Source organism: Haliotis asinina, chromosome 9 (assembly GCF_037392515.1).
Source record: "Haliotis asinina isolate JCU_RB_2024 chromosome 9, JCU_Hal_asi_v2, whole genome shotgun sequence".
Taxonomy (NCBI): Eukaryota; Metazoa; Mollusca; class Gastropoda; order Lepetellida; family Haliotidae; genus Haliotis; species Haliotis asinina.
In genome coordinates, this window is record NC_090288.1 from 6,160,645 (window position 1) to 6,186,740 (window position 26,096).

Here is a 26,096-nt window from a genome sequence, read left to right on the forward strand (position 1 = left end):
ACTCAAACCTGCTATTATGGACTGCTTAAGGCCCAAGGGACATAACTCTGCATGGTGGGTTTCCATGACTGGGCCACCAGTGACTTCACCTCTGACCTCACGTGTACATTTATGTTATATCCTGTGAATGATGTTTAGACTCCAAGGTAGTTATAGTTTACTGCTGGTGATGGACCTGCGTAAAGTGTTGATGTTCCTCCCTTGTACCATGTTTCCTTGATGCAATTTGAAATCTGTACATGTTGCAAAATGTTTATCGGAGTACTATCACGGTAAACGTTACTCGTAAGACCACTGCTGCAGTGCACTTTGAGTGTTCTTGTCATTCTGTACACTGTGCATACAACTCACAATTCACAACTCACTCACTCACACACTCACACACTCACACACTCACTTACTCACTCACTCACTCACTGACAAGGACTCTGCCTCCGACATTGAAGTTTAGTTGTCCATTCACATATTCAGTGTAATGACAGCTGCGCATTACATCCATGGCCTCCTGCTGTGCTGGTAGGATATCAACCGTGTGGAACACACAATTCTGCTTGGTATACCGAGTATAATCAATGTGTAACACGCTTCCCCGCACGAGCTGGACCATGTAACTGTTGTCGGATGTTTTGTAGCCCAGTACTGAGGTCCTGTCACACATCATACTGCCAGTCCAACCGGATTATGGAATATTTATTTTCTCATTCCATCAAGTATTGATCTAAGATTCAATAGCCTGGCAGATTCAGAAGTTATCTATGTTTCCTATCCCACACTGCCATTTCCAGAGACCCCAAGGTTCTCAGGAGACCAACAGGCTGAGAATGTCCAGCACACAACATGTTTATGGCAAATGAATTGGTCAGTCTGGGCTGAAGTGCTAAGAGCAAGAGATAAGTAATGGGGTATACTGAGATGGTGATAAGCGCTCATATTCATTAAAGACCCACTCCCACAAGCTGCCCTTGGTAATAGGAAGGTAACTGCTTCAGATGCTGGTCCTGTGGCCTAATGGCTTGTGCTAATGAAGTGCAATAATGTTCTTCAGAGGTAGGTGTGGAATCTACCAAAGACCCAGCTTAGAAGTAAATCCATACTCCTGGGGTCGTCCAGGAATTCCTGAAATGAGGGTACGATTAGGGCTGGCTTTTTATGACAAGTAGAAAATATAATATCAACAGGAGGAGAGCATGAGGGCTGAATGCATAGCTGAGTGTATGTTACATATCAAGTTGCTTCTTCTGGTTTTCTTTCTCAAAGTTTGTTCATAACATTTGTTGCTTACACTTAACTTCTTCCTAACATGTTCAAATTGGCTCTTATCTCTTTCCCAGAACCTTTTGAACAAATTTAAGTTGAATTTCAGCTAAAGTCTAAAATTATTTTGAAAGACTAGATTTCCTCATTAGAAAATGAGAGTTGTTATCTCAATTTGGATGTTAACTTTAGTGTTAAAATATACATTTTCTTTAAATATGACAGCATAATTGTGTTACTAAATGTTACCTTTTGATTAGTTATTCCAGCGTTAAATATATATACTTTTATCAAGCCTCCAAAGAGTGTATTTGAACAGGTGCATGATACATGTATTGCCTCTAGACTTTAACAAATCTCTGTGCCTCCCACTCTTCACAGGATTCAGGGATAGAATTTGTTACCAGCGTTTGCTTGTCTTTGGTGACTTATGTTGTTTTCACAAGTCAGGTTCTCTGGTTTGGCAGGTTATGTCACATAATTGATTATTTACAATCCACTGTGAAATAAGTTTGGAATTGGACCTGTAGCATAAAACTACATTGACTCAGTCAGGACATCAGGAATGAACACCATATTAAAATTGAAATATCCTGTATATGTTCTTTTTTACTTTTGTCATGAAGTTTTCATGGAGACATACAGTCTATATTGCTGTATATGAGCCAAATTTTTAGGACCTGCAACTGGATCAGTAGCCATGGTGGTTCCTAGTGTGTGCATCTTGCCACCATTTTGGAGACCAGTAACACAATAGGCAATAACATGAAGAACAATAAACATCTCACAATACCTGACAATCATGATACCCCAACCATTCACCTAAAACAAACATCAGCTGGTATTTATTTGTCTCTGACTATGAAGTGTTTCACCAAGAATTTCCCAGATTTGATACCTGTGGCAAACGATGTCATCGTGTTGCTCTTGTTACCCAATCTTGTGTCGACCACATGCTATACTCTGTACAAAAATTCCTTCTCACAAATTCTCAGAAGAAAAAGACTTAGTTTACAAAGGTGATTTGTCAGATGGATTTTCTTAACTGAAACTTGAAGAGACTTTGTTGTTTATCTTATCTTGCCGGAGACTCTCCAGACAGGAAGCTGTTTGTCAACTGACTATAGTGGCAGAGGATGTCAAGCATCACTGACTTCATCCTGGATAATCATTATCAACTGTTTCCTGTTCAGGCTGAAGCTATGAAACTGTATTGTTCTGTGTCCCCAGGAAAAATCATGGTTCATTTTGAATGAACTTGGTTTGTTATTAATACTCATGCCCATGGAGATATGGAGTAGAATACATCTAAAGCATCCCGTGCTTGCCACAAAAGGTGACTATGCTTGTACTAAGAGGCAACTAATGGGGACAGGTGGTCAGGCTCACTGACTTGGTTGGCACATGTCATTGGTTCCCAACTGTGCAGATAAATGCTCATGTTGTTGATCACTGGATTGTCTGGTCCAGACTCTATTGTTTACAGACCTAATCCATATATCTGGAATATTGCTGAATGTGGCGTTAACTAAAATCACTCGCTCACTATTAGTAACTGTAACTTCATATCAGTAATAAACATGGTTTCATGATAAAAATGGACTTGGTTTCATGTTATGATTAAAAATGGGTTCATTTTATGAATAATCATGAGTTCATGCCAGGAATATGCATGATTTCATATGGTTTATTAATAGCCATGATTTCATATCAGGAATAATAATGGTTTCATATCATAAATGATAATGGTTTCATATCTAGAATAATCATGCTTTCATATAAGGAATAATCATGGTTTCACCTCACTAGCAAGGATGGTTTCATGGCAGAAATGCATGCTGTTTCATGTCAGGAAAGTGTTTGTATTAGCAGGTGTAGAAACACAAATATGTTTCTGATCTATAGAAATTGAGAAATATAGGAAATTGAACACAACATACTGACATGACAGTATCTTTGATAACTAATGGAAAAATATTTAAACAGTAGAATTATACAGTTTGTGGCTTTCAGTGCTGAGCAGGCATGGACATACATACACATGAATATGGAATGTGATTCATCTGCTTGATTAACTTGTGAAATTGCTTGAATCCCATTATCTTTGCATGGTTTCACAAATGTTCATATTTGTGCATATTTATTCATATTTGGAGCCCATGTGAATACTTTCATCTGTTACATTAACAAATTATATTCTGGCCATGATGTTTCATGTAATGGCAGTTCCACTGTTACATTATTGGCACCTGGTAATGGTGATACCACCCTTGGGATTTTGTCATAGAAATTGATCCAATTGTGAAAAGATGTGGTTGTGATGGAATGTCTTGACTTGCTTGTTATTACATCCCCACTGTACAGGTTCTTGTTCATGACATCTGCCACTGGTTAGGTGGTGATGTAGTTGGACAATGTGCAAGGAAGGGACAGAATCATTCTTGTTCATTACACATCACCACATGCTTGTAGTGATGTTGTTGAACGACTTGAACGTAAGGGTCTTATTCACTCTTGCTCATGACATCAGCCACTGGTTTGTGGTGATGTTGTTGAACGACTTGCAAGTAAAGGACAGATACACTCTTGCTCATTACATCAACCACTGGTTTGTGGTGATGTAGATGGATGACTGGTAAGTAGGGGATAGAGTCACTTATGTTCATTACATCAGGCACAGATTTGTAGTGATGTAGTTGGATGACCTGCAAGTAATGGACAGACACTCCTGCCACTCACCACAGCTCTTTAACTTTGGGCATCCACAATAACTATCCATTCCATAGCCTATATGGTCCAGTGGATAGGGTTGATGGTTTCATCCCTGACCTCATGACACCTAAAGACATTAAGAGATGGGTATTTGCTGTTACCTTGATGTGTGGGTGGTCATCAATGGGTGGAAAGGCCAAGGTTTGGGGTTAGTAGCATACTGTAGCCAATCAAACAGCATCTTTCTTCAGCTTTATGGCACTAGTCAGTTTCTGATAAGGGTATCCATGTAAATCTGGCAGGTTATCTGGGTGGGCTTGCACTTTTAGTTTGTGCAGTAATCTTGAATGTGCCCCATTCCATCACGCCAATCTTTGGATGTCCACAAAGGATTCTATTCCTCCATTAACCATATTTATCCATGAGCTTGTTGATGTGGTGATCCTTGCTCCAAACAAGATCTTCTCTGCTCATGTCGGTAGCCCTAGTTCAAATCAAACGTGCATACTCTGTTGCTGCATGACAGTGGTGTTAATCTGACTCGGGTACTCATCCTCAAGTAATGGACCACATATAAAACATTGTCATAACAGAGAACTACTCTCCATCCCACGACATAGTCTCAAATTTAATGCCCACAAAATAATCACTCCAAACCAGATTGAATCTTTGCGAATCCAGCACTATTAAATATAGAGCCACAGCTAATCAAATTTAACACGCATCCTACCTAGATTGACAGAAAGCCTGTTTCTGGAGGATGTTTTATTCATGTTTACAACAAATAACAGGGGTAGTGTGTTTTGATACTTATCACTCATTCCTGCTAGCTGGGCGAGATAAACCTTATGCATTAATTATCCACTGTCATCCAGGAATCGATTCATCAGGAATTGCAGACCAACAGAGTAATTTACATGAATATATTGGCATTTTTTGTGTACTTTTAATCAATTTGCTGTTTCGTGTTGTGTCACATTTAACAAAGAAGCGTTGAACCATTAACATGCTCTCTTGCAGATATCGAATGTGGCCTTTGTGATCTAAGCATCGGCCATGAAATATTTACGTGTGGTTACTTTTCATATCCTTATGCTGCATCACTCAACAGTGCTTACGTCATACTGACATTTTCTGACAGCCGCCAATAGTAATTAGCTCTTTTCATCACCAAAATTCGTCCGTTAACAGTGATAGTCTTCTATTGTTCTGATGCTTCTATCAATACTGTGTATTTCACCACCTCTATGTTTGGGTTCTATATTCTTCTCTTTATCAGTGAGGACGTGGCATGATCCTAGTAGCTGCCTGGCTGAGCAATGAACTTCTAAGACTTCCAGCTGAATTAGCCTATAATGGTAATGATGTAAAGTCATCTTGTGTGAAATTCTTCATTTTCAGGTGATCGCATGTTGCGAGACGCACCTCGTTTTTTAATTGCTGTCACTGTATATTTCCAGTGGTGAGTTATCTCCCCTGATGTGCAGTGAATATTTTGGTATTGTGTGACGACATCCATTTTTAGCTGATTGGATTTTTCATGAAAATAGCACCATACCAGTCTTCGGATACGATTCCACAAGATGCATGCACATATTTTGTAAATATCTTGCAGAGGTATAGGGTTTTACACTGTTTTAGCAATATTTTTGGACAGGCTTGATGAACTAGAGATGAACTTTTTACACATGAAGCCTTTGAAAAAGGTTAATGTTGTTACCCTTCTTGGTGTTTAGACCAATAAGTTCCTAGTCAGTGTGGTGCGATAGTCTAATCTGTGCTAAGCTGCAGTATGGTATCTCGGGAGGCTGTTGTAGTTAAAGTGTTGCTCGTCACATGGGTCTGACATGATTCAACACATAGGTACAATGTATGTTTTATTGCTTGTTCACTCACTCATTCACTAACTCAATGACTCACTCACAAACTCAGGGAGCTAGCTTTACAAAAGCCAGACCAACGCAAGCTGCCATCCATGCTTGTACATCACCATCTTAAGCATAACATTTCTCCCACTTTCTTCACCATCCACTATGTCTCAGTGGAAGACTACCACCATTCCAGACCAGTCTGTATTTGGTTCATATTGATTTTTCACCAGATCAAACAAGAATAACTTATGCATCTACAAATGAAAGCAAAACAAAAACCATCTTTGGTTATGTTTACCTTCTGTAATATATCAGCCATTATTATTTGATGTGTGCCTGCAGGAATCGTCACCGTAGCGACTCCCACAATTCTGCAATGTGTCGTGATTGTACTCATTAGAAGTATGTTTTTATTACTTGTCCAAGCCATATCTAAAACAATAAACATGAAAGCTTTTTAAGTTAGCTTGAAACACATAATGGGTTGGATGTTTATAGTGTAAGATGGATGCTGTTTGTAAAACTGTTTAGCTTCTCATGTTTCCATGACGACCTGGCAGTGATCACATATTTTTGTATTTATAAGAAGATTCTGTGAATTTTCATTTTCTCTAAATGTCATCTGAAGATTTTGTTGATTTGTGTCATCTCAGATAATAATTAGTTTTGCATTTTTAATAAGCTAAATTTGACTTTAAGTGTCTTTCATCATTAATACATGGTATATTTGAAGCATCTGTATTTGTGTTTCTCATTGATAATAGAAGAGCATTTATTTATGAATGTGCAGATTAGAGTGAAATTAGGTTTCAATGAGTGCAGGTATATGCCACTTATATCCTGGCGTGATGGGTTTTCGCTCGGATAACGATAAAATATTTCGTGAACGAAAAATAAATCCTATCTTTTAATATCGTTCAGCATACCTTCAGACAAGATGAAGTTTATTTCATAAACTATTGTATTCTCATGCATATCACACATTTTCTATCGTTAACCCAGACCATTGACGTTGCAAACAGCTCTTACCATCAGGCTACGCCCAAAGCCCTGGGTTAGAGAATAGGAACAAGGTGCATGGCTTCGTCTCCTGGAGACTACCCCCTGCCTGTCTGATATTTCAACTGATGCTATTTAGACTCTTCACACTGTTACATCTCCATTGCCTTTTGTTGAATGAGTGTTTTAGCTTACATATCATTCAACACTGAACATTAGATTTTATTTGCCATTTGGAATGTGTTGCCAGTTGCTAGGAAGTGTTTTTTAGTGGCCACTAGACATATTTGGGTGCACAGTGACAAGGCCTGGAATTGTGGATCAGTGTTAACAACGGCACTATTTGTACAGCTTCACGGGTCGCAAAGAGACACAGGAGAAGATGGAGATTTTGATTTGTCCTTTTTCCAGACGACTTCTTCCCCAATGACAGTAATAAGGACTGGGTCTCAGATCTGATCTAATTGACTGTGTTGGTACAAGGCAGGAACAAGATCCAATTCAGTTTGTCCATTACACAAGACTCACGCTTTGCCTGAATATCAGTTCGGTTGGAAGTCAGTCGCCCATGAGAGTGATAAAGCTGCCTATTCTCCACCCATATTGAAGATGAAGATAATGCTGGGTACACTGTAATACGGTGATAAGGATGGATTTGAAGGACAGGAAATAAAGTTCCTGCTCAATTTGGTGATGCATGCTGGGATATTGGTGCCAGGTGAATAGGATGGACCAGAGTGTGTTGAGATCAAGCTCGGATCATAGATTAATCAACGGTAATCAGATCAAACCAGAAATCTCTAATCAGCATTTTCGGAAATTCCATTCACTTCACTGAACAGAGCTTCCTATCGCTCAGAATTGTTCCTATTCCATTTCTTTGATCTATTTTGGCTTGAACTCTGTTCCAATGTTCACTTTGGGAGCAGGGGAGGAGTTTGGTTGGCAGTTTCATCTACTTTCATGTGGGTATATCACAGTGTATGTTTCTGATTAGGATATATGGTTGTGTACACCATTTTGTTTGACAGTTCAGCACTTGGTAAAGTGATGAAGATGGTGGGCTTGCCAGTGATGAAGAACTTGAATGACCTTCAGGATTGACTCAAGCTAGACCCTTTTTGCATATGTTTTGTATTTGTCGCCAGGGAAACGGATCATATCAGGATTTATCGTCTCACTTTTCTCCACTGTAACCACATATCTTAAGAAATGCGAGTCTATTTCAGTGGTTGTTTTTTAGATAATCCTTAGTTTTTTTAATATTTCCTTAACAATTGACTGTTACTAGGTAACTTGTAGGGAATCTCTCTAGGAAGGCTTACACAGATGTGGAAGTCATTGCAGCTTTTTCTGTGTATTTTTTTGTAATTATTCAGCGAGATGTGTATTGTAGTTTAGAATGAAGTTGTATAGTGTTTATTCTTTTTAACCCAAATATGAAAATTGCATATTTTGTGAAATAAGAAATTCAGGACAAGCTGACAAATGGCAGATGTATTCTCATTACAAATGACGGTTCAGGCATAACCAATGCAAGACACTGGAATGCCAGGATTTGAAAAATGTGTATTCATAAAGAATAATAAACAGGGCGTCAGAGTGCTGATCATATTATTTTCACGAATAACTTTCTTTAACAAATAATTCGATGGTGATGCACCAGTGCACAGCTACAGTTGTGTCGAAGTGAAACAGGTGGTTGGTTGCAATTGAATTTTGAGTTACCATTGGTACATTTGGTGAATGTAATGCTTGTGGCAAACAAATCACTTGCTGATGTGTGATGACTTGATTTGTAAGTGTCCATTATCAGTTTCAGTTATCTGTCTGATTTTCTTTTCAGGTAGATCATGCACATTTTGAACAATTGTTCAGTTGTATTGTACAGCACATGGAAGATCATTCTCAGGTTGAAAAGGGAAAACATCTATAACCAACAGGCCTTCCATGCTGATATAGCTTGTCACAATGCATACCTGTTTATAGGGTTTCCACTGTAAAATATTTCAAATTTATTTGAAGTTCATGTGTTATTTTTAATAGGTTGACATACAACACAATGTCTGATTGAATAATGTCCATAGTTCATTCCACTGAGATAATGATAATTCTTGCAAATACGTCCCTCTACCCCCTGTGGATAGGGGTTGTAGGACAACTAAGAACAAAGACCACTCACAACCATGGACTTAAAAATTTCATTCAAGCTAAACCCATGGATTGAGAAACGAATTGAGGAAAAAGACAATCAAATCTCAAAGGTAGTCCTCTAAGATTTATCAACATCGTTGATAATGTTCAACGATCAGTCTGAATGTATAGTATTCGAAAAGGAAGCTAGGAAGGTTTACTTCCTGTGAAACTGCGGAGATTGTCAGCACTGAAATGGCCAGTCTTGTCAAGTTTATGTAAGAGGAAATGGCAGCGAGTGTTCGTGTGTCATGACAGTATTTCATACTGTAAGGAGAGGAAGTGCGTTAGTGCACAAGCTATTTACCTTTCAAGTTATAGGTCATGGTCAGATCAATAAGAATTAAAAGCACTGTACAGACTTTTGTATTCATGAAAGTTTGATTCAGGAGGTGAGGGAAAGTAATTAAGTCATAAATAGTCTAAAACTTAAATCTAAAGCCATATTTCACTGTTGTTTTTGTTGTGGAAGTGGTATTTACTGTTTGATGTGCAAAAAGAACCAGTCTTGTCATTCTGATGTATTTTTTCTGATTATTTGGTTTCAAAGTTGACAGATCCACAAACCAAGAGAAAAATAATAGAGGCAGTGTTTACAGTTGTCATCAGTTTTTAATTATCAAATTGAATCAATTGTATCTAAGATTTGTGTTTTAATCTTACAAAGCATGTTTAAAGCCTGTGGTATGGCTCCTGAATTGATAATCAGGGCAAAAAATGACTGTACAGGGCTTTGTGTAATCTAGCATACTTCTGAAAGCATAGTTAGTTGTAGGACAATACTGTTAATGTTTTTTTCTCAAATAGGGTTGATCTTTAGACCCTCTTTGTCCCCTACTTTGTTCACAATTGCAAAATCATGACATGATGAAGTTTGGAGTGTCTCAGTTCAAGACAACCATCTTGAATTTTAATTAATGAATTACATGATAGATTATATGATTAACACTGCTGTTTTGATGTTGAAATGAATTGTTTTCAACCTTTCATCTTATTCTGACATTGGTCTTTCATCTTAAAGAAGTTGTTTCCTTTTGATGAAGCAAGTAATTAACTTAGAATAACACCCTAACTAACCATTGGTTTTAGGGGTCAGGAAAAAACCTCTTGTCCATCTCCTTCATGGAAGGAGATTGGATCACGTGCCTATAGTAAAATAACATTTTGTCATTCAGTCACATGTCCGAATCCAATAGTTTTCTGCTTGGTTTTGGGGCATTGATCCTTCGTGATGTTTAATTAGTACACATTCCCATACTAGAAACCAGGGAAATTTGGCCAGATATTCATTGGAGACAGAAAACATTTATCAAGCAGGAATTGCCTGTGTCGATGATTTTCCTTTCTTGATAATGTGGAAAAAGAAGGTTGTTCTCGTCCGTGTGTGTAGCACAGCAGCCCTGTACTTTCACACTGACGATGCCAGAAAGCTGGCACTTCTGAGAATGTCCGGAGAATATTCCTCATTCTAGTTTCCATCAAGTCTTATTCTATCCCCAGGCTAGAATTAAATGTCTATGGGGAAATTATTTCAATGTGAAGAATTTCTACTGTCGGCCCTCTGCACCATTCGATACTTGGGAAGTATTTAAGATGGTTTTAACTGGGATGATGAAACGTTGCTGCATTTCTTGACACAAGAGGGATTTGGAATGGAAATTGTTTTCTGCTTTTAATCAATAAGAACAATCAACTTCCATTTGGAATAAATGAGATAGAATTCCTTTCTTTGCATCTTGCAGTATTTTCATATCCTTGTGTGTCTGTCTGCATTGTTGGTTTTTCACATGTTGTTTGTCAAATCAACTGGTACAGCATGAAAAAATTTAAATGGACAGTTTTTCTGTCATGTACCCTAGATGTTCTTTTTACAGAGATTTGTTATTATTCGTGGGTACTTGTCTGGAGATTTGTGGTGATATTATAAAAGATAGCTTGAGAAGAATATAGATGCGTAGATAAATCTTTGCATTTTCAAAACTGACTGTAGATGATCAATAAAGTTCTAAATACAGTAATATATAGTGACAGATTTCAGGAATTTATAGTTCTACACAAATAGATTGTCATGATTTAGAGAATATCTTTTTGTTTGATCGATACAATTTCCGTTTAACATAATATGAAGAGGCTATATATCATCCTTGAGTACTGTATTCAATATCGGTATTTCAAAGACTGGCTCACAGTAAATCATATTTCCTCGTATTTTACAAGCGGTTATTTTAAAATGTGAAACATTTAATTTCCGGAAATGTGTTACTTTTTACTGATGTTTTTTAGTAATGTCTGAAAGCTAGCATGAAGAGGGCATGGGATAAATCAGACGTGTAAATGTGTGTTTGATGTCAGAATACTTACCAGCAGGATGCTACAACCTCGTATCCATACACAACTACAGCACTTACGCTTGTACCATATTCACCCGCTTCCGGCTGCCTGCCAGGGCAAGAGCAGTAGTATTACATGGGTCACTTAGCTCTGGGGGAAGATGGTGCTAAATGCTTAGGCTTTCACAGCAAACTGACTCATTGGCCTGATAAAATAAGAAAAGGTAAAAATATACACGTTCTAAAAAGTTCATCTCAACAGATGGGAGCAACACTTAAGTTGCTGGGGTACTTAATGAGTGGGGATCAGTGTTTAAGTTTAGAGGAATTGTCATTGTATGCTTGGAGACTTAGTAGGAATTCTGAACTGGGACATTGATAGTCTTGTGGAAGCTAGGATCTCTCATGTTTCAGTTTTGTATCTGGTTATTGCATTTTTACAGCCATATGTAAACAAGTCCCAGATGTACCCTAATATAAAGGCCTACTTTGCTGGAAGGAAGTTGGAATATGGAAACAAGTTCTACATAAAGTATTCTGTTCAACTTTAACTGGTAATGAAGGGTAAACATTCTGAGGTTAACCAATGTGGGAAATTCTTGTTGATACAGAAATTGGGTAATATTTCCTGCAATCTTCTATGCTGCATTTAGAACCTTCATATACTGGACAAAAATATTTAGGGATATTTGTAAATTTGGAAATTATGAATAATGATTTATTATTCATACTAATGAAATATCAGTCATAAAAGTGACAATAATCCCTAACTTATTTTGTTCAGTATAGTTTGTGGAAATATACAGTGATTGATCCCAGCATTCTAAGGTCAATAAACCAACCCTAATCAACAGAAAATGTCAGCAAAACCTTCTAAGATTTGGAAGAAGAATTTTGCAATTTGTTATAGTTATAAGTAATATCTTGCAGTGGTGGTTTGGGTTTCACTGATAAAGTGATTGTTTGGATAAGGAGCCTATTGTTCTTCTATTTTACGTCAAGATAAGATGTATATACATTGTAACAATCATTCCATTGTGGAACAGAGGCAGTTTTGTAGAGGTACAGATAACATTGAAAGCTCATTTACTGCAAAAGTGAAACAAGAATATGTTAGATTATTTGTTGCATGTATGCTTGAAATGGTAAACTTCGTGACATACTGTTTTTGGTGTTGATGTCATAATTGACTAAAATGATTGTATTGAACATTTCCATTTCCAACAAAATATTGTTCATTTCAATTCTATTGTAAGTTTGTAAAGCCTTTGACATGCATGTAAAGGTGATACATATAAAGGAAAACATTTATTGTTGTTAACTTCTATACAGTCTTTGATGGCAAAGAAAAGTTTGGAGTATATTCTTGCTCCATCATGGGGTGAATTAGTCTGTGGTACTTAACCTTAAACAAATATATCCAAGAAAGCAAGCCCGTGAAGTCTAAATGATGGTTAGTCTAGTTTTCTACAGTTTATGAAAATGAAGAAAATCTCTGGGCTGCTTTTTATTATATTTTATTAACATAATTTTGGTACTGTCTTCAAAATTTCATAGACTACGTGTTAGTTTACAGGTGAATGAGCAAGAATATACTCCAAAACGTCACTTTCATCATAGTTTGTAGTTCTTGGCTTGGGCATAATTTAGTATTAGAATGCCAAATGGGTAGCTGAGCATGTTTTTATCCTCTGGTTGTTTGAGGTTTGAGTCCACAGTCTTCTCACATCTCTTCTGTGATCTGTTTGAACCAGAACTTTGATTGTGGAGTGCTAAATGTCTATGACATGCTTCTCTTTAAGCTATCCTCTTGCATTAAGCTCACATGCCATGATAAGGATCAAGGGAATTACTAAAGTTCATTCTGTTCACAATCCTGAAATGAAGACTCCCTAATTTGTTATCTTTAATGGCAGGTTCCGGAAATTGATGGCCATTGCACAATGCTGTGGCTGTGAGGTGAACCGATTTATGTCTGATGTTATTTGAGTGTTGCCCTATGCATTAATCATAGGTATTTGACCAAGCTGAAATCTATATATGCCATACTGTTGGCACAAGGGAGACATCATTTTGAGACCATTGACTACTGTCTTCTGGAAAGCCTTAAATGCCATTCAGAGTGAAACAACTAGATTATTGATGTATTTCCTTATGAACGACACCATTGATATATTTAATGTCAGGAAGGCCGAGACCTTCGTGCTCAGAGATACTGCAAACAGCCATCATGGGATTGTGTGACTTGGGTTCATTTATTTCTGCTGACAAGACAATGGGTTCCTGAAGAGGAAGAGGGAGCATTGTCACTAAGTTAAGCCGACACGGAATTCTAACAGTCCCTCTGGGACAGTCAGTGCTTGGAAGGTGGAGTGAGGTGTGTGAAGGATACAGTGGAATGACCCTGGAACTCTCACAAGCAACTCTGGAATCACAATGCCCTCTAACACTGTTTCCGTGAGTGATTACACCCCTGGACTGAAAGGACAACAGCGACACATGCTCTTGGTTAATCAGCATGCAGATTACAGGGTAGAGAACAATTCTCAGGATATTAAACTTGTGTTTCAGACTCCTGTCCAGGTTGATCATGGGTATCTGGATCTGTATGTGTGCATAATGTGTGATATCTGGTCCATTATAATGACCAACTTGTCACAGCATGCTGGACTTCAAAGCTTGTCACAGCTGGCATACACCCATGCTCCAAAGCTGAACTTAATATATCCATGGATGTATACTGACAGGCAGGTCTAGATATGTGGACAGATCAAACGTGCCAATCTGCTATTGGCACAGCTTATTTATATTTTATATAATCATGAAATTGTTTTATACTACTAATTATTGCCAAGGGGATTCTGTAAGTCTGCTGGCATCAGTCAACAATACTTGTCACTGGTGCAGTAAACAATAATTGACACCAGTGCAGTAAACAATAGTGGGCCTGTATGCAGTAAATAATATTCATCCTCAGAGCAGTAAATAGACCTTGGTCTCTGTGCAGTAAACAATAGTCCATCTCTGTAACTGATTGGTCCACAATGATAAATATGTCTCAAGCGTTCAGCATTTTTTAACAATTTACACATTTAATCCAAAGTTTCTAGGATTAGTATTTCATATAGTAAGATGAAATTCTCAGGTAAACAAAAACGTTTCAGACAGAAACAGACAACAGAGTGTCCAGGAGTTCAGTTCCTTCCACTTTAGTGTGTTAACGTCAGATAAGCAGCCTTGAATAAGTGCTACCAGTTCTATATATATAGCTAAAGTATATTTGAATGCCTTGTAATTAATATGTGGCATAATATGTTATATTATGGTCTTTGTTTTCAGTATAATCAATTGTTTTTGAGTCATCAATCCTTCTTAGTGCTATACGTTTCTCATTTTGCCATTTTAATGCCACTGTCATCCTGTTCGGTGTTGTTAATTGATGACCCTTCCCACAAAGCATTTGATCCTGGGAGCCACAGTGAGATCAGTTCATGATAATACCTTAAATTAAATCTTCTTTTGCTCCTAACTGGTTCGGCCAGCTTAACTCTGTCAGGTGGTGTTCCCCGTCCTATTTTTCTGGTGACCTTGTCTTTAGCTAAAGGACTTTGATGTCAGTTTGTTGTATTGTCAGGTGGTAATCTACCTTTTTGGTCCAGGTGACCTTGACTTTATCCAAATTACCTTGGTGTTTGTCATGTTTCGAGAGACTTCGTTAAATTTCAGCTATGGTATTTCTGTGGTGGGATGTTCTCTTGATAACTGATAATGTCCAATAGCTATAGCTGGACCTGTCAGCCAGAATGTCTTGAATTGGTTTTGTTCTTGTTCTAGTTCCTGATGACATTTTTATCTTTGTTTCCGTTTTCTTACTTTCTCCATAACTCTGATCAGTGACAGGACGATGGTTCTGCCTCATTCAGTGCTACTCAAAGGGTTTACTAGGATTATTCAGATGCTTTGTTCCATAATCTCTCCACCTTGCTTATCTATATAGCCTGAGCAGTCAAAATTGACTTGCGGTCAGGCTCTCTAACAAATGTTGCCAATTGTCTGGCCAAGTATATAGTGGCTGTGTCATGGGGTTCTGACTTTCAGACAGTAATTTAGAAGGTGCAAGGACAATAGTTTGTAGACCCTTTACTAAACATCTCATAGTTAATAGAATGTATTTGTGCACAGATTATTTGAAATTGAAAAGCTTCTGCTAGAGTGTCATTAACGTATCATCATTATCACCATCAGCAGCAGCAGCAGCATATGTCGTCATCTCCATTATCGTCTTTGTCTCTGTAATAATCTATTAGTATCATAACTTCTTGTAGCAGTTTTGTCTCCCATCTTTAGTGGGTACAGATGTTTAGTGGAGTTGCACTTCTGTCACACCAGCATTGTTCCAGTCATATAACAATGAGATCAAGTCTGAATTTACACACATTTTAAGCACAAAGTACAAATAAGTTTTTAAAACATATATATTCATTACATTATCCAAAACCACATGCTGTTGTAGCACCAAATTCAAAAGCAGGCAATTTGTTATTCACATTACATTGGATACATATGTACAAATTGTACAAATGGACTTGAGTCAGCTCAGCCACATTTCTCTTCATTCCTGTGTGCATTTGAAATCAGGTGATTGCTGATTACGGTCACATCCAAATGTTCCCAAATGTTCTTGTGGTTGGGCTAAACCACATCCTTGACACCACATCCAGTGGGGATTCCAGTGACTTGACCCTCATCAAGACTTTTACTGTGGATGGTTCCAATCAGAAGATGCTGCTGTCTTACAAATGCCATTGTACTCATTATTAATGACACCCTCACCCTTGCCATCAAACCTTCAACCATCCCAATCCTACAGCTCCATCTTCTTGTGAGGGATGACCCCACCCTCATACCCCCTCCCTCCCTCCCTTCTGTATCTGATGACCCCCCTCTCATTAACTATTTGACCCATGTCCAAGCTAGTCAAGGTCCAGGAGCAGTCAATACTTTGGTCAGCCCCCTTATGTCCTTTAGTCTCAGATTCAATGCTAAACCCAACAGATGGGCGACTGTAAGCGTAGAGAACCCAAGGGACCGTTTTGTCCCTTAATAGTAGTTACTGAGACATGAGGTCCCCTACCAGTAACTTCTCCGTCATTGTCAAGCCATTACACCACTGAAAGGCTCTCCATGGACTTTTAAATGGGACTGACTTGATGATCAGAGTGAAAGACCCCATTTGTTAATGTATGCAGACTAGGCTATGTGTTATATGGGAATACTACAGGAGCGAGAGACACTGTTTGCAGCGCATTTTCTTGCCGCTTTGATGGGAATCAGTTAATTTCCCTAATGACTGAGTCAGTTGCATTTCTTTGCCAGAAAAAAAACAACATATTTTGTTCTGCAGAAAGGTTTTGGTCATGTTTTCCTTTCAATTAAAGCAATATTGAATCTACAATGAGAATTACTAATTTATTGTCTTGTCTTTTTTTAGGTTTAATTAATAAGCATGACTGTCACTTCAGTGTAATTTCATTTAATTTTCATTGCTTTGTGAGTGATTACTGGTGGTAGAGTATTGGTTCTGAAATAGAGACAACAGCTAATTTTACTGTGATCAAACATGCTAATGATAAGACATGTTTGTGTCATATGTTAAGGGTCAACTCAATGGCATAGTGGAAAATTGTTGTTTGGAGGGCTAGGAGCTTTAACTGAATGGTCACATTACAAAAATATTCAGATATCGTGATTGCTGTTAGCTTTCACAAGCACACCTGTGTCAAAATATAATTGGTCTTTAGCATCCTATTCTTCTCTCCCTGAGGTGGTGGTGTGGATAGTGTTTGCTTGTCACATTGAAGACCTGGGTTCGATTCCTGACATGAGTACAATATATAAAGCTCATGTCTGATGTCCCCTGCTTTGATATTGCTAAAAGTGGTGTAAAACACTCACTCACTCTTGTCTACGTAGTGGAGTTTAGGGTGAGAACTGTCTATGTTTGTTTATCCGCATCATGAATATGGCTAAGACTATGTCTTCAACCATTTTCTTGTCACATTGAGCAGATGGTCAGGCTTGGTGACATCATTGATGTATGTCATCGCATCCCAGTCAAAAAATCAAGAATCGTAAAGAAGATCACTTACTTGGATGGTGAAAATAGTTACCCTACTTTTGGGACTTATGCTCGTGATGTCAGTCATTTGTTTGTCTGGCCCACATTCCAGTATTTACCAGGTGCTATTGTAAAACAGCCATGAAACAACAGATAAAAAAAAAATTCGTCAAACATGGAGACCAGGAGTGGTTGACCTTTCAGACATTGTGACATCAATGACTTGTACAGGAGGACCAACATGGAGGACACCGGTACACCGTGTCATCAAGCCAATGTGGTCAACGACCCTTCAGAGGTACACCCGTCCATTTCCTATTGTTCTGAAGGGCCAAGATCTTCATCACCATGGCAGTAAAATAACACAATATGATTTGCAGTGGGAGTTCCTTTGTGCCAGACTGGATATTCGGCTACTTGTCAGTGTTTGCAGGGTAATCATTGGACACATGCGATGTGTCTGATTCAGTTTCATAGCACATGACAAGGCAGCTTTGCTATGTTAATAACATGTCTAAGTCAACGGCAAGTGTCATATTAACAACTGTTTTTCATAAATTCCTAATTAAAACTGGCATTTATGAGTCAGTGCAGTGCTCATGTCTTTAAACGAAAAATGTGCCGAGTAGGTCTGATAGTTCCATTGTCTTGAGTCCAGCTCAGTTGCAGAGGGGAAAGTGTGTTCAAATTTAATTACAAAGATCCCGCTGTTAAGTCCATTGTTTCTTCATCGAGGAGCGTTGTTGAAGTTGGGGATTACACAAGTGTCAGCGATGTCGTTACGTTGTTGCAGTGGGACTGATCAGGGGGGTGATCGCGAGATGGCAGCTTTTAGCTAGAATCTCAACCGACACAAATAAATTGAAGATTTGTTAGAATTATGAAATTGAGCTGAAGATATTCCCAAATCCTCTCACATTTTGCAAGTGAATTTAAGCAAGCTGGGGATTAGGATGCACCTTGCCTTCTGTTAAGTGGTTTTGCTTGATGGGCTGTGCATGCAGGACTTGATTAAAAAAAATACCAGATGTGGTGCAGCTAATGGTGTGAAGAGAACAGAGAACATGTTGTGGTTTGGATGTGTGCTGATTGTTCTGGAGGTTGTAGAGTAGCACAGTAGGTATGGTATTCACTCATCATCAAAGGTCTGTGTTTTCTTCCAGTGTAGACAGAATGTAAGAGGCCTATGGTGATGTTTCTGGAGTATTGTTGAAGGCAGCATGAGATTCTGTTATCGCTCTTCAATAACAAAGTAGTTGAGGTATTAGCCTGTTATACTATAGACCTAAGTTTTAGTCCCTCTTCAGTACCATACATAGGCCTTATTTATTGTGTCTCTTACGCTGAGTCTGCTTCAGTATTGTCAAGATTAAAACCATACTCACTGTATTTAATGTGGTGGAGTGTTAGTTAGCAATGCTGTATACCTGGGCTTCACTCCCTACCTGGGTACAATGTGAGAAACCTAATTTCAGTCTTCCCCACCATGATTTTGCTGGAATATTGCTAAAATCACCATAAGACCATACTCATTCACCCTTACTGTGAGATCAGTTCAGTATGGCTAAAAGCACCATATATTCAGAGTGGCACACTGGCCTTGCAGTTTAAGTGTTCCCTCATCACAATGAAGATCTGTGTTCGATTCATAATGTGTGAAGCCCATTTCTGATATCCATTGCTTTGATTTTGGTGGAATTTTGCAAAAAGGAGTCTAAAACCATCTTCACTGATGATATCGCATATATGAAATCTGATATTTGAACATTATCCAGTATGTGAAACTATATTTACACATTGATCGTGTTCTTGCAGTATATAATTAATGCCATTCCATATGCACTCAATGCTACTCTACTTTTTGGAAATGGTCGAATGCTTTTTCAGGCATCAAAGATGATTAGATCCTTGATTGGAGAAGTATTTTTCAGTTCATTCCTTTGATTTATTCTTTTAACAACTATGAGCTCAGTAAAAAAATCTCAACAAAAGACATACTGAAATACTCACTGATTCTGAAGGTCAATCTTGTTAGGATTCCATTTAGCAGAACAACACCACAATTGGCATTTGATATCAGGATAAATGGGAATAAATCACAGGGTAAATCGGGATAAATCACACAGAAAATTGGCATAATCACATGCTAAAAGGAAAGTAGGCTTATTAGAGCAATGCGTCAGGTGTTAGAAAGAATGTGATTTGTCCTCATCCTTTCGTAATTTACTTATGTGTAAAGACTATTTGTGGTGTCCCTTGCCATGATGTTGCTGGAATATCGCTAAAAGTGACATAAAACCATACTCACTCACACTCTCTTACTTTACTTTGCTTATCAAGTCCAACAATAATTCATGTGTCTGTTTTGGACGAGTTTGCTTCAAAATGTAATTTGTTTTCAATCACATGTTCTGCAGGAGTTGTAGTAACAGAAATATACATGTACCTATATGGTCCAGCAGATAGAGTGTCTGCCTGTAGGACAATGATGGTTGTTCTAATCCCATCATATCAAAAGATGTTAACAGATGATGAGACAAAGACAGGCCATTTTTTAAAGTCAGTATGACTTGTCTGAGAGGTATAAGGTCTTAAAGTATGGAATCGTACTTTAATTGTCACCATTAAACTGGATTAGTGCTAGCAGTCACATGAACAAGCAAGTTCAAAGATCTTGAACATGATGTTTGAATGCCATTTCACATCTTGTCATAGTTGTTCAGATTGTAGTGTATCTGAAAAGACAGTTCCAAAAATGGCCCATGGTGGGAAGTATTGTCCCTCTCTGGAGACATTCCTTGTAGATCTGCATGCATGCAAAAAATTTTCCTTCCTTTGTTTGTTTCCATTTCTTAGAGCTTTGGTTTTTGATGTATTGAAGTTTTGAATTCAGGATGCAAATGGGTGCAAACTTATTTCAAACTGCTAATTTTGTGATGGCTGCAGAAAGAAGTAATGTGATATCTCTGCTCTTGATTGGTAATAATTGCACAAAAACACGGAAAAACATGGAAATGCTTTAAGGAAGATTCTACTTCTTCGACAAAGGAAAAGTGACACTCACTGTGTAACCAACACTCACATTTGAAGCAAGGTTTTGGTTTGCCTTAATACCTTGTTTTGAAGCATCGAAGAAAAATATGATAACCAGCAAAAACCATACCTCTGTTACATCTTTGCCATAATACTGTATTGTGTCTGTTGTTACACAATAAACATCTTTAAAATTCATTACAAGTCCTTTACACCATCAGATACTCCTATTTTAGTTGTGTGGGTAATAGTTTCCTCTACCATTTGCTTTGATGAACTGCAAGGCAAGAACAGAAGTGCTCTTCACCACCAGATATTCCTTGTCAGTTGCATGGCTAATAGTAGTACTCTACCAATACTTTCTAGCATTGCAAGGCAGGAAGATTTTTCACAGATGTCCCTGTTCAGGATCATCACCATTGTCACAAACACCTTGCATCTTCACCTGCTTAACAATATTTGATAGTCGAAATTGTACTCTCAACTAATATATACCTAAGAATCTGTGAATACAGAAAGGCTCATGTTTATTCTACTTAATATATGTGTTGCCCAAATGTATTAATAATTTTGTAATGTGTTGTATTAACCTTAAGCTTACTCAAAGAAGTTCACCGCATAGGGCGACACTGCATTTTGATCTTGATGCCAGGTTGCATTTCTTCTATGTTGACGCAGGAGAAAGCCTCTCATCTCTTATGTGCCAATTTTTCCTGGAATTTAAATTCCTTCATTATTATTTTTATGGGGGTTTAATCATTAGTGCCACTTCAATTTGTCCTTCTGTTGCTGAGCTGAGGGCCAGGCTGGTGATTATTTGGTTTCCAGCTCTCAAATTTCATTGATGGAACTCTAAAGTTTCAAAGTAAAAAGTGACATTTCATATAGCTCATTTGTGCAAGTAGTCTAATGAAAAAAAAAACACTTTTGAATGATTCATTTGAAAACTGTCATCCCATTTGTTCGACTGCAAGGAAGAAGAATTCTGCTGAACAGAAAATGTCAAAGTGCCCCCATTGCTAATTAGTCTTTGGTAATTAGTACAAGTATTCATTTAAAGGAAAAAGATTCCGTTGAAGGTTTGCTTATGTAGGCGTGAATGTTTGCATGTGAGAATGTATATTTTCGTACCATTTGCCCTTTCCAGCTATACAAGTTTTTGATAAAAAATGATGAATTAAGTCATTCCATAAGCATCTCCATTTGGTGTTTATAAGAAGGTGTGGACATCACCAGATTTCATGCCCACCTAGCAACAGCTTTATGTTGTTGGATACAGACAGGAGTGGTAGCCTCTGATTGGTTGAATTTGCTCATGCTGAACTTACATAGCAGTGGTGGTTTTGAAGCATAAGTGTCAAACCAGTATAGCTTTGGAATTTTATAGATTGTGGTAGTTTGGATTAATTTTCTATAATAGTAACCTGTAGACCTGCAGATAGTGTTGTTTGTGTTCAAGGGGCATTGCTGTTAGGCTTAGGTAAGGATGATTTCATAGTGCTGAGTGATAAAGTAGATTTTGTTTAATCAGTAATACAGTTATTCATTTCAGCAATATATCTTTCTCTTTTGTTTATAGTTTCATTTTACCATGTCCCCACTCTTTCTAGTATGGAACGAATTTATGGAGAAATTGTCATTGCCCAGATATGTTTATGTAACAGGAAGAGCATCTATAACATTGAGTTCCAAGTTTGTTTCATGCCATGGAACCAACAATTGTAAGATGAGGATGCTTTTGCAAGAATCATGGACAAATTGTGATAAATACTGTCAGAGAATTTACCATGTGTATTGTCTGTCTCTGTTTACTGCAACTTTACTGAGATTAATGCAGCTATTTAGTGTAACACAAGCAGGTGATGTTGGATTCAGTGAAAGAAAACTGAGAATGTCTCCAACATTCTAATGTCAGGCTGTCAGAACATTAAGACAGATTCTGTTGGTGTAAAACTGTTTTCCTGAAGACGTGCACGAAAATGATGAAAGGTTAGTGATATGACATTATATTAGGATTCCTGGAACAGTTTGCAGGCAGGATGTGATGGAAAGCTCGTCTAAAAACTATGAATGCATTGATAAATATTTGTCTTTTTCCGTTCATAGATGCTGTGAATACATGCAGGTGCTCTATGTGAGGATAAGTGTTTTGGTAAGTATTATCTGCAGTTATTGTTCTTCAGTTGAACATTGTTTCCTGTAGTTTAATGTCTTTTGCACATAGCTGAGTGTCTGGTGCCAGCTAAATGCAACAACTTCCTGGGAATTTTGAAAATAAGTCATAATTAAAACTTAATCTTTCATTTGTGTTATGTCTTTGAAGAAATATGTGTTGTTCTTGCAGTAATCTTATTTTGTCATTGTGTCTCTCTGATCAGCTCAGCTTTGTCTTTTAGGAATAAAGAAGACGTTAAGACGTTTAGAGCATCTGGGTTTTTTTTTTAGGTTTTTTTTGTAAGAATGTCCTCTTAGGTTTGGGTACAAGTGTAATATTTGTAATATTTGGCAAAATTGTGTTTTTTTATGTAAAGGAATGTGTGAACAATTCTTCTATAAACAAAATGGACATTCATGTTTGTAACTTCTGCTTGCTCAGATTATACTGATGATCCTATGGAATTTTGTTTTTCAATATTTGAAACAGTTTTGGCTGAAGCTGGTGCATGATTGAGGGGATGGTGTAGAGATGTTTTTAGTGACACTTGAAGGTTAGATACTAAGGATTTATACAATATATTTCATAGTAGAACATCTTTGCGTCATCACTAGACTACTGCTTAGTCTCTGAACATTCATACTTTTGAAAGAAACAAATAATTCATTTGGAATTACCAAAGGAAATTTTGTTAGATGGGAGACTTAGGCCTGAGGAAATACAGACTTGCTTTTTTTATGTCTGTAACTTTCCAGAAAAGGGCCATGGAAGGGAAAATGATGCAGTTCAGTGACTGTGATGAAGTCTACTTCATAGCTTGGGCAATTTTTGCAATATCTTTTCTGAGATGATGTATTGGAGGACTTATCATTATCTGTTGAAAGATGGTGAGCATTCAGTTCCAGTTTTGTTAATGGTGTAAGTGATACATGTACATCACTATAATAGCAGCATTTATAAAGTTGTTTTTTGTCATGATTAAACAGGTGGTTGAGGATAGAATGAGTACAGAGTGTCCTAATTCTGATGCAAACATGTTCAGCAATGTCTGACCTGACATTTCGTTGACATTTCCGTCAAATTCATGATGATTATTAGTAATGACTATTGAAAAGCTTGCTGCTATTAGGGAACATGTATTTGACAAGAGTATGTAGAATGGTATTTTGCCTAATGGACTATATATTGTGACATGCTGTGAGAAACTGTTCAATCATGAACATTGTTCTTAGCTTTAGAGTGTTTCAATTCTGTTTCTCACAGACTTTGTATCTTGGGGGCAGAATTTGATCAGATACACATAATGTTTTTCTCATCTTGAAGCCTGGGCTTGGCAGTCATTAATATCATATTTCAGTTTAAATTATGCAGTGTTGGAACCTCCCTATCACAAGCGAGTCATGGCGAGACAGGACTGGTGTTCCGTGCACTAAAAACAACACGATTTTTATAACCTCTGATGCACGGAGTTCATGGTTAAGCTGGGATTCTATAATACAAATGACATTCACTTCAGCATTAGGAGGTACCTGGTCTCTTTCCCCAAGGGCCGAACATGTGGTAACCATTACAGTGTAGAGCACACAAGAACACATTCAGTTATGTGTTAGGAGCTGTCATTGTGGGTAATTTCTGGGGAGAACTCTTTGAGACAGGTCATATATTGGTGTAACTTTGTGAGCGAAATGGGTGTAGCATGGAAATGAGGCATGATGTCTTGGGGTGCATAGATGGAGTCTCCGTTGTGTGGATATGTCAGAGTTATTAGCGTTGGTCCAGAACACACTTTGGGACAAGAAAACAGTTGTAGCTGATGTAGATATTGGGGAGAAGCAATGTAGCTGAGAAAACCCTTTGGGACTCTCTGAAGAGTAGTTGTGTGCTTGAAGAGGTTTTGTAGGAACTGGTCATGTGATGTTCTTTCTTCTTTGAGTATCAATGATTTTGATTTGGAATGCAATTTGATTGCTGACAATAAACTGAAGTAGAGTAAAATATCTCTCATTATGAATATGTTTACTTCGGTCAAGTGAATTAAAACCACTAGGTTGAAACAACCTGTGATATGTTCTGGTTGTCTTGTTGTGAGAGATAAAACACTGATGTTAGTCTTGTGGGAAATATTGAATAGACAGTGTTACAAGTGTCCTCAGGGGAAGCGAAGGTCAGATAAGTCTGGAATCTCAGAACTGACAAACATTGGGATTGGCCGTTCAACATGGATGATTGTACATCATCCCAGCCATGTCACATGCTTCATTGACTGTCATGGCACACAGATGATTATTCCCAAGCATCTGTGATACTGTTGTAATATTGCTGAATTATGTTTGTTTCATATTATATGTGCAATATTTTCCAGATGCTACATTCAAGTTGTTTCTACACCATTCCTGTATTAGTACACTTTGAGAGTTGATTAATAGGTTGATTGACTTTGTACAGTACTGTACTCTATGTCAACAATAGAGATTCTGGAATAGAACTGGTTCCTAATTGTTCTGTGTTTAGGCTTGATGCCTTGTTTGTCTGAGTGTCAGGACCCTGTGGCATGGATTCATGATCACAAAGTTGATCACTGGAATCTGTTGTCCGGAGTAATAGCACAGGCTGATGCTCCCGATGTCGATCACTTGAGTGCCTTGTCCAGAATTGATTATTTACAGACCAAGATCATATAATACTGCTGAGAGTGGCGTTACACAGAACAAAGTTGTCCAGACTTGATTGTTGTCCAGGACCCTATTATACCCAAGATCTTTAAAAGGGCACTTGGTAACTCTCCTGCTAGTGATTCTACTGATCTTAAAGACATAATCTTCTTGGTTCCTATGTTTGTTTTATGTAGATCTTTCAGCTCAGGATGTGTATAAGCAGTCCTTGTGACTTTAATCACACATCTATTTTGTGTTTCATGACACTGTTAGAATGTCAGCTCATCAGGATGCAAATATGTTTTATGTCCGTACCTATTGCATTCAGCGTGTTTCCATAATCAGTTTAAGGCATGAAATGCACACTCTCTCAAAATTAGATTTCAGTTACCACAATGGCAATGGAAATACATTTTCACTTTTGAGAGAAGCATTAATTCCTCAATCAAATTAGGTTCTTTTCAGTGGTCATCGGTAGGTACTTTACAAGAGTCTATCAGTCTGCGGCACCGTGATATTACTCATCGTGTAGTAGCATAGCCAATGCAATAACTCCAAGATACATTTCCATCAATGGATTTCCCAGAATTCTCTTGAGTCTATACGATAGGCGTATCTCATACAAGCCAGATTTAAGTGACTAACTTTAGACAAGTACATCAAGGTTAGATGAGCTTCATGTCCTCGTGCACCATCATTCCTTGTGGATTGATAGAGGGGAAGTCTCATTTCCAAAGCACATGTGCAATCAGTTTCAAGTGCAGGACTTGCAGTAAT

The 26,096-nt window shown here is 37.8% G+C and overlaps 1 protein-coding gene across 4 annotated transcripts in view; it reads left to right on the forward strand.

Moving 5' to 3' along the window:
- Nucleotides 1-26,096, forward strand: part of LOC137296902 (plexin-B-like) — a 256,296-nt gene that overhangs the window by 136,741 nt on the left and 93,459 nt on the right. For all 4 annotated transcript variants that reach the window (XM_067828790.1, XM_067828789.1, XM_067828794.1 and 1 more), the window contains one exon: nucleotides 22,617-22,662. The gene's annotated coding sequence lies outside the window, so the exon portion shown is untranslated. The remainder of the gene's footprint in view (nucleotides 1-22,616; nucleotides 22,663-26,096) is intronic.